Consider the following 9,579-nt stretch of genomic DNA (forward strand, 5'->3'; position numbering starts at 1 on the left):
ACATAAATGTCAGACCACAACTAAAATCATTTTATATTCTACGTCATAATGTGACTCTATTAAGATAGCATAAAGGCATCTGGAATTTCTAATCTTTTATTCCCAGTCCACATGTAAACTGGCACAAGAGGAATAAGCTGCAGGCTCATCCTGTGGTTTCAATAACCCATATCCCACTGCCATTTGTTCCATTTTGGGAAACATGATCCTAAGCCAGTCTGTGCTGCACTGCTTGTATTATACCAACAATCAAAGTTTCGTTTTCTCTATGTTTGTATTAGTCCGTTTTCACACTGCTGGTAAAGACATACCAGAGACTGGGAAGAAAAAGAGGTTTAATTGGACTTACAGTTCCACACGGCTGGGGAGGCCTCAGAATCCTGGTGGAAGGTGAAAGGCACTTCTTATATGGCAGCAGCAAGAGAAAATGTGGAGGAAGCAAAAGTGGAAACCCCTGATAAACCCGTCAGATCTTGTGAGACTTTCTCATTATCACGAGAATAGCACAGGTAAGACCAGCCCCATGATTCAATTACCTCCCCCTGGGTCCCTCCAACAATATGTGGGAATTCTGGGAAATATAATTCAAGTTGAGATTCGGTGGGGGGGACACTGTCACACCATATCATTCTGCCCCTGGCCCCTCCAAATTTCATGTCCTCACATCTCAAAACTAATCATGTCTTCCCAACAGTCCCCCAAAGTCTTAACTCATTTCAGCATTAACCAAGAATTCCACAGTCCAAAGTCTCATTTGAGACAAGCAAGTCCCTTCCACCTATGAGCCTGTAAAATCAAAAGCAAGCTAGTTACTTCCTAAATACAATGGGGGTACATGTATTGGGTAAATACAGCAATTCCAAGTAGGAGAAATTGGCCAGAACCAAGGGGTTACAGGGCCCATGCTAGTCCAAAGTCCAGCAGGGTAGACAAATTTTAAAGTTCCAAAATGACTTCTTTTGACTCCTGATCTCACATCCGGGTCATGCTGATGCAAGAGGTGGATTCCCATGGTGTTAGGCAGCTCTACTCCTGTGTCTTTGCAGGGTACAGTCCCCCTCCCAGCAGCTTTCATGCACTGGTGTTCAGAGTTTGTTGCTCTTCCAGGCACATGGTGCAAGCTGTCAATAGATCTACCATTCTGGGATCTGAAGGATGGTGGTCCTTTTCCCACAGCTCCACTGAGCTATGCCTTAGTAGGAACTCTGTGTGGGGGATTTGACCCCACATTTCCCTTCCACACTGCTCTAGCAGAGGTTCTCCATGAGGGCCCCACGCCTGCAGCAAACTTTTGCCTGGGCATCCAGGCATTTCCATACATCTTCTGAAATCTAGGTAGGGGTTCCCAAACCTCAATTCTTGACTTCTGTGCACCTGCAGGCTTAACACCACGTGGAAGCTGCCAAGGTTTGGGGCTTCCACCCTCTAAAGCCACAGCCTGAGCTCTACATTGGCCCCTTTTCAACCATGGCTGGAGCAGCAGGAAAACAGAGCACCAAGTCCCTAGGCTACACACTTCATGGGCACCCCAGGCCTGGCCCACAAAACCACTTTTTCCTCCTGGACCTCTGGGCCTGTGATGAGAGGGGCTACCATGAAGGTCTCTGACACGGCCCAGAGACATTTTCCTCATTATCTTGAGGATTAACATTAGGCTCCTTGCTACTTATGCAAATTTCTGCAGCTGGCTTGAATTTCTCCCCAGAAAATGGGTTTTTCTTTTCTAACACATTGTCAAGCTACAAATTTTCTGAAGATTTATGTTCTGCTTCCCTTACAAAACTGAATCCTTTTAACAGTACCCAAGTCAACTCTTGAATGCTTTGCTGCTTAGAAATGTCTTCCATCAGATACCCTAAATCATTGCTCTCAAGTTCAAAGTTCCACAAACCTCTAGAGGAGGGGCAAAATGCCACCAGTCTCTTTGCTAAAACATAACAAGAGTCACCTTTGCTTCAGTTCCGAACAAGTTCCTCATCTCCATCTGAGACAGCCTCAGCCTGGACCTTATTGTCCATATCTCTTTCAAGCTTTTAGTCAATGCCATTCAACAAGTCTCTAGGAAGTTCCAAACTTTCCCACATTTTCCTGTCTTCTTCTGAGTCCTCCAAACTGTTCCAACCTCTGCCTGTTACCCAGTTCCAAAGTTGCTTCCACAGTTTTGGGTATCTTTTCAGCAGTATCCCACTCTTGGTACCAATTTATTGTATTAGTCCATTTTCACACTGCTGATAAGGACATACCCAAGACTAGGAAGAAAATGAGGTTTAATTGGACTTAAAACTCCACGTGGCCGGGGAGGCCTCAGAATCATGGTAGGAGGTGAAATGCGCTTCTTACATGGCAGCAGCAAGAGAAAATAAGGAAGAAGCAAAAGCGGAAACCACTGATAAACCCATCAGATCTCGTGAGACTTATTCACTATCATGAGAATAGCACAGGAAAGACCGGCCCCCATGATTCAATTACTTTCCCCTGGGTGCCTCCCACAACATGTGGGAATTCTGGGAGATACAATTCAAGTTGAGATTTGAATGGGGACACAGCCAAACCATATCAATATTAAAACAAAATCCTAACATAATTTTTTGTCTTACATATCGAACTTGGAATTTCTGACTTTTTATTTACTTGGAACTTCAAAAATTGTTATATCACTTTTTTTCTGTCAGGACCTAATTCTTATTTTTTTAAAGTTACATGATGTCAGTTTCAATTTCTCTTGAGATTTCACTTGGGTAACACAGACTATCACAATTTGCCTTTAATTCACTCTCTGGTTAATTGCTCTGCTCCCTCATCAAGGTTTTGAGCCTACCTTTATAAAATGGGCACAAAAAGGAAGTAAAAATTATGGTTCTTACATTCATTTCTTATGCATGTAAGAAAGGATGGAAAGATGATTTGGAGCGATATTACAAAATGAGTCAGCATCTGCTTACTAATTCTGGAGGTCTTTCACAAACTCTCAAATTCTTGGGAAAACACAGCACTCTTTTAAAATGTCATGTTACATGGCCATTCACCGCCTATTGTACTACTATACTCAAGCCCATGATTTCAGAAAGTCCCTCTCAAAAGGAGGTTCAGAGTGCAACTAGATTTTATGACTACCATTTAAATCATCAAAACAGAATATTCTTCTTTGCTCTTAATTTACTTTTGATTTCTATTTGGTGGGGAGTTCATCATTAAAATCCTCCCTGGAAGGTTTGCAAAGATAGAACTTTGGTTGAGGATGGGGGCAGAGGCAGCACTGGCCAATCCAGACTGCAGGGATCACTTTATAGGTCTTGAGAAAAAATAGTGTTAGGAAGTAAGTAGGAGAGAAGAATTAACTAAAGAGAAGTAAAATGTGTCCTGCTTAAACTAGTGGAAGCAATGAAAATCTAGCAGCCCTGGTTTTTCTCTTTATTCCTTATTTATAAAACTAAAGAGTAAACTATATTTTTAGATTAGCTTTTAATTTATGGGAAAGGGAAAGAAACCTAAAAGAAGCCCCCTGCTGGCCACTCTAATTTCTGCCCTATTGGTTCCTTAAAACAAAATAAAAATAAAAATATCCTTACCTTTCCTATATTTTCCTACATTTAAGACATAATTTAACCTTCTATTGTTAATTGAGATTTATCACTGTTATAAATGCAATATACAAATATAAATCCCTAAAGGCATTTCAGTAATTTGTCATTTATGACAAGAAGAAAATCAGTCTTTGAAAGATATATATCTTATTTTTAATTTGCATTTAAAAGCCCATCACTAGTAGATTAATTTTGTTATTTTGCTCTTAATCTGAGAACAAAATAAGTTTGTTTTGATTATCTCAAACTCTGGGAGGTCTTTAAAATTAAATAACAAATCAGAGTTTTATCAAATTATTTACAACAACAGTCTTGTCTTATTCTAGAAAATTAAGGGGACTACACATAGCCAAAATCCTGAAGCTGTGTTTGTTTCATGCTGTTACTTGAATCTACGATAAAGTCATTTCATAGGCTTATTCTTTAGAAAATAAAACTCCTTAGGGCAGACTGACCCGAGTTGCACAGGAATGTAAATAAAAATGATTGAGTATTTCTCTCTTTACATAAGACAAATATTTTACTACATTGCATACTATAATAATTTTTCTCATGGCCAACACAGAAATATTAGCATCTACCAAATAGGGTTAAATCCTCAAAGTCTACTTATAAAGCAAAAGCAGCACTGGAAATTGACATCACTTACATTTAGTCACATTTTCAAAAGAGCATGATTAATGAAACAGAAGTGTTCTCATGCAGCGTGTGCACCATGTGCTAGTGACCGTTATATCAGAACGAACTACATGTAACATTTATCTTCCTTTTGCTCTGGTATTTCCCGAGTGAAACGCTTGTGTGTGTATGAAAAGCGTAGTGAGAATGACAACTCATTTGGTGTTGACTTGGCCTTTGTCTCAGCTCTCTCTTACATCATCGATCCCTTCCTCATCCCTGCTGTCACTGACTTTGAGAAAGCACATGGTTCAGCCATTTGACATCCTTTCTGTAAGATCAAGGATGAGTCTGCTATGCTCTGTTTATTAAAACCTCAATTTTAAGAAGGTTACTATTCTACATAAAACCCTTGACCTCTCAGAGTTAGTGGTGTGAGCCTAAAAGTTTCCAGGATATGCTAAACTTTTCCTGAGAAAGAGTCCAGTCAACAATTTTATGACAATCCTTCTGACCTGAGCTTTGCTTAATACTATCAAGTAAGTCACAGGACAGTCAGGAGATTGGAAATGTATCACTTGATGAGGTTTTTCAGATTGATAATACGAGGGTAAGCAACTGTGTCATCCGGGAGGCTCCAAAGTCCAGGGTCCATTCAGGGCCAACTACAGCAGTGCCCCTTCCTATGTCCAGGCCATTCCCACCAACCAAAGTCCAGCAGGGGGCAGCTTCCCAAAGCTAAATCTAAAAAGACCGTAGTCAGCCCAGCTAAAAGTCCCAGGAAAAGGCAATGTTGCCTAAGAGTCATGAGACAGCTGGAAAAGTCCCTGCATCTGACACACACTGTTAACAGACAGTGCTGCCTCACAGACGTGTAGAAGGCACATCAGGGAGAGTGTTGGGGTCACGCCAGAAACTTCATATTAAATCAGGGAGGATTTGTTTGGGGCTCACATTTAGACAGACAACAATGACTTCTCTGTCATTTTTGTAGTTTTGTTCATTTGTGTTTGAAAATAGCAGTTCTCTCTCTGGCCTGACTGCATCCTTTGATGGTAACTGAAGCTTTTCCATTGCAGCGGTGCTCCTGACGGGGGCGACATTGAATCTGCTCAGGGCTCAGAGCTCTTCCTGGTTCTGTGGCCTCCCGGAGCATGAGTAACACTATGGCCTGCACAGATAGGACTTCATTGTCCTTAAAAGGAAAAATGCCTGCATGACCAGAGTTGGACGAAGCCAGAACAGTAGCCCCTGAGAAGTGCTAGGTACATTTTTAACAGTTCTTGTTTACTTTCCGTAGGAAATTATGAGAAAAACACAAGAGCACATTTATAAGTAGTCTTCATGATTCATTTTATCACTGAAACCAGATGCTATTCTGAATCAAACAACCCCGAAGTGATGTGCAATTCTAATATCTGCTTAGTTAATCAAAATATTCATTAATATGTAAGAAAACACATTCTATTTGTGTTTTAGAGTGCACATTTATCACATGCTCATAAATACTTAAATACAGGGGGTATGCTTGGCAGAGAAATTATTAACTTTTTAGAGACCTGCAGATTTTAGAAATTTTTGGGGGGAATTAAATTTTAATAAAACAGCATTTTAATTAATCACAGAAAAATCAAATAAAATTATTTTCTAGATTCTGAAAGAAAAACAAATAGATTATAAACTGTAAATGCCTTTTGTCTTATGACAACCTTGCCAGCCTTAGTAATTTTATAATATTAGGAACCTTGGGAAACAGTGCAAAGGATCGAAAATTTTTATATTTATATATATATTGACTCTAATAAACCTGTATCTGTATTAGTGTTTAATGTTGATTAAAATTGCTTATAAATTTATATTAATAGGAAATACATCCTGATTTAGTAGGATTTTAATAACTGCAATCATGTATTGCTTAACGATGGGAATATGTTCTGATAAATGCATCAGTAGGCAATTTCGTCATGGATACTTACACAAACCTAGATGATATAGCCTACTGCTTCTAAGCTACATACCTGTACAGCATGTTACTTATGTAGAAGACTGTAACACAATGGAAAGTATTTATGCATCTTAACATAGAAAAGATACAGTAAAAATATAGTATTATAATATTATGGAACCAACATCATATATGCAGTCTATTGACTAAAATGCCATTTTGCGTGATAAGGGCATTTACTCTAATATTACTTTATTAGATTGGCATCCTTGCTGACTGAAGACCCTTTCGTTATGTACTGATGACTACTTATTGATTCTCAGAAAGTCATATATTCTCACTCTTGTGTCACCCTCAGTTATTTCACTCTGCCTTTCACAGTTAACTGTCCACTTCTCCACTTCACACTCACTAATCAACTGCTGTGAACTTGGCTTTTACCTTGATCTCAGGTCTTCCAAAAATCACCAATCATTTCCTAAATGCAAAATATAATGACCTTTCCTCTGTGTCCATCATACTTTGTATAACATTTGATATTGTAATGAGCTGAATTGAGTCCCTCTCAAACAAGACAAGTTGAAATCCTAAACTTCAGTATCTCAGAATGTGACCTTATTTGGACACAGAGTTGTGGCAGATGTAATTAGTGATGAAATGAGGTCATACTGGAGCAGAGTTAGCCCCTGATCCAATATTACTGACGTCCTTCTAAGAAGATGGCCATCTAAAAACATACACACAGAGAGGACACACTGTGACGATGAGGGCAGAGATTGGAATTAGGCAGTTGCAAGACAAGGTACACCAAAGATTACCAGCAAACCATCAGAGGTTAAGAAGGGGGCAAAGAAAAGTCTCTCACAAGTTTAACAGAGAGTGTGGCCCTGCCGATGCCTTGATTTCAGACTTCTAGCCTCTAGAATTGTGAGGCTATCACTTTCTTTGATTTTAGGCAGTTTATGGTGCTTCATTATGGCAGCCCTAGGAAACTGATAGTTACTACTGACCAAAGCTTTAGTCTGCACTTGCCACAATTTTTTAAATGCTTTTGTCCACAGGGTTCCATACACCATATTTTTCCAGAAACCTGGCTACAGATTTCATAGGATCACAAGATTCTTTACTGCCTCTCATCTCCTATTTCCTTTTTTTTTTCCCCCTCTTTCAACAAGATTTAACTCTGTGTTGCCCAGGCTGGAGTGCAGTCGCACAGTTATAGTTTACTGCAGCCTCTCCATCTCCTGGGCTAACGTGATATTCTCCCTCAGGTGCCCGAGAAGCTAGAACTACAGGCGTGCATCACCACACCCAGCTAATTTTTATTTGTTCTTACAGATAAGGTCTCGCTTTGTTGCCCAGGCTGGTCTCCAACTCCTGGCCCTAAGGGATCCTCCTGCCTCAGCCTACCAAAGCATTGGAGTTGCAGGCATGTGCCAGCATGCCCAGCCTGATATTCCTTGAAAGACCTCAAGCAATCCTACAGTGTCAACTACCACAGATATGTTAGGGCTGCTCCAGTTCAGATCTACATCTTGAACCTCCTTAAGGCTCCATGGGTCAACCTCCTATGTTTTCCTGCAGCACACCAAAGTGAATAGTATTCAGAAGGCTCATTCACTCTTTCAAAGTTAGCAACTGTGTTAGCCCATTTTCACACTGATATAAAGAAAAACCTGAGACAGGGTAATTTATAAAGGAAAGACGTTTAACTGACTCACAGTTTTGCATTGCTGGGGAGGGCTCAGGAAACTTAACAATCATGGCAGAAAGGGAAGCAGGCAGCAAGGACCTTCTTCACATGGTGGCAGGAGAGAGAATAGTAAATGAGTGAAGAGGGAAAAGTCTCTTATAAAACCATCAGATCTCCTGAGAATTTACTCACTTATCATGAGAACAGCACGGGGAAAATCACCCTCATGATCCAGTCACCTCCCACCATGTCCCACCCTCAACATGTTGGAATTATGGTGATTACAATTCAAGGTGAGATTTGGTGGGGATGCAGAGCCAAACCACATCAGTAAACATTCTTTTTTCTATATCCCTAAGGTTAATGTTCCCGTAGGAGTTCTGCAATGAGACTTGTCACCTCCTGTAGCTTTATAATATTCTTAAATGCAAGAAATACATCTTTGTGAATTCCTGTCTTAAAGGTGAGTTGGAAGAGTCTTGACAACTCTGACAAAATTGGCATGCTTTCCCTTTCCTTTCTCATTGGCTGGCAGTGAAATCTGCTATCTTCTACATCCAGGACTGCTTCCAAGTGGAAACAATATGGGAACACAACTTTCCCTCTCCCTCTTTCACCCCAGGTGAAGAGAAGGAAACCAGCTGGACAGAGATGCCTATGGGAAGTTACAGATCAGAGTAAGATGAGGAGACCATAGTGAAGTACTTCCTTTGGGGCCACCAGGAAGGGATCCACCTCTGCTCACCATTCAAAGGTCTTTCTTTTGCAGGTTTAAACTAAATTTTATCCTGCTTTGGAAAAATTTAATAGTACAATAAAGTTCTGAATTATCAGGAAAAAAATATTCATTTATTTATAATTTTTTACGTGAAACTTGCTTCATGAATGTATAGAGAAAAAGCAATGATAAATTTTGATTTGAAAGTGATAATTTTGACAGTGTTTAAAAACTACAACATTGGGATGGAATTCAGCCTTCTATTATAAAGGCTTCCAAAAACCAACTATAGCTTTAAAAAGAAAAAATTTTTTTCTGCATTTTGGCATCCAGAAAAATGGCATTTTATATAAAAACAGAAAAGCTGTATTTGAGCCATGCAATTCAGGGGAATTGGTAAGTTGAGGGTCTAATATAAAATACAGTTTTAAAAGAGACTAAATACAAACTTTACAAACTAAAAAAGCAGATTCCCAGACTACTATCGAAACTCTTTTTACTTACTGATATTTCTCACTGCTAAAGTATGAAAATGGTACTACATTAAAGTAGTCAGGACCATCTTTATCCATCTGATAAGTATCTGTGTATCATCTATATATACTATGCTGAAAGCTGTAATTTAACATGTATTTCAGAAATATATATATATATATATATATATATATATATATATATATATATAACCATGATCCTAAAACCTGATATTATTTTTTTGAGACAGAGTTTTGCTCTTGTTGCCCAGGCTGGAGTGCAATGGCATGATCTTGGCTCAGTGCAATCTCTGCTTCCCAGGTTCAAGTGATTCTCCTGCCTCAGTCTCCCGAGTAGCTGGGATTACAGGCATGCGCCACCACGCCTGGTGAACTTTTTGTATTTTTAGTAGAGATGGGGTTTCACCATGTTGGCCAGGTTGGTCTCAAACTCCTAACCTCAGGTGATCTGCCCACCTCAGCCTCTCAGAGTTCTGGGATTACAGGCATGAGCCACTGCAGCCAACCCCTAGACTTATTTAATTTAT

The 9,579-nt window shown here is 39.6% G+C and overlaps 1 long non-coding RNA gene across 1 annotated transcript; it reads left to right on the top strand.

The window, feature by feature from the left end:
* The first annotated feature begins 435 nt into the window (after window positions 1-435).
* Window positions 436-8,577, top strand: LOC139362973 (uncharacterized). Its single transcript, XR_011622678.1, has 3 exons — window positions 436-509; window positions 8,200-8,303; window positions 8,463-8,577. It is a non-coding gene; the product is annotated as an uncharacterized lncRNA (long non-coding RNA).
* The last annotated feature ends 1,002 nt before the right edge of the window (window positions 8,578-9,579 follow it).

The sequence above is a fragment of the Macaca nemestrina genome, chromosome 4 (genome assembly GCF_043159975.1).
Source record: "Macaca nemestrina isolate mMacNem1 chromosome 4, mMacNem.hap1, whole genome shotgun sequence".
In the NCBI taxonomy this organism is placed as follows: domain Eukaryota; kingdom Metazoa; phylum Chordata; class Mammalia; order Primates; family Cercopithecidae; genus Macaca; species Macaca nemestrina.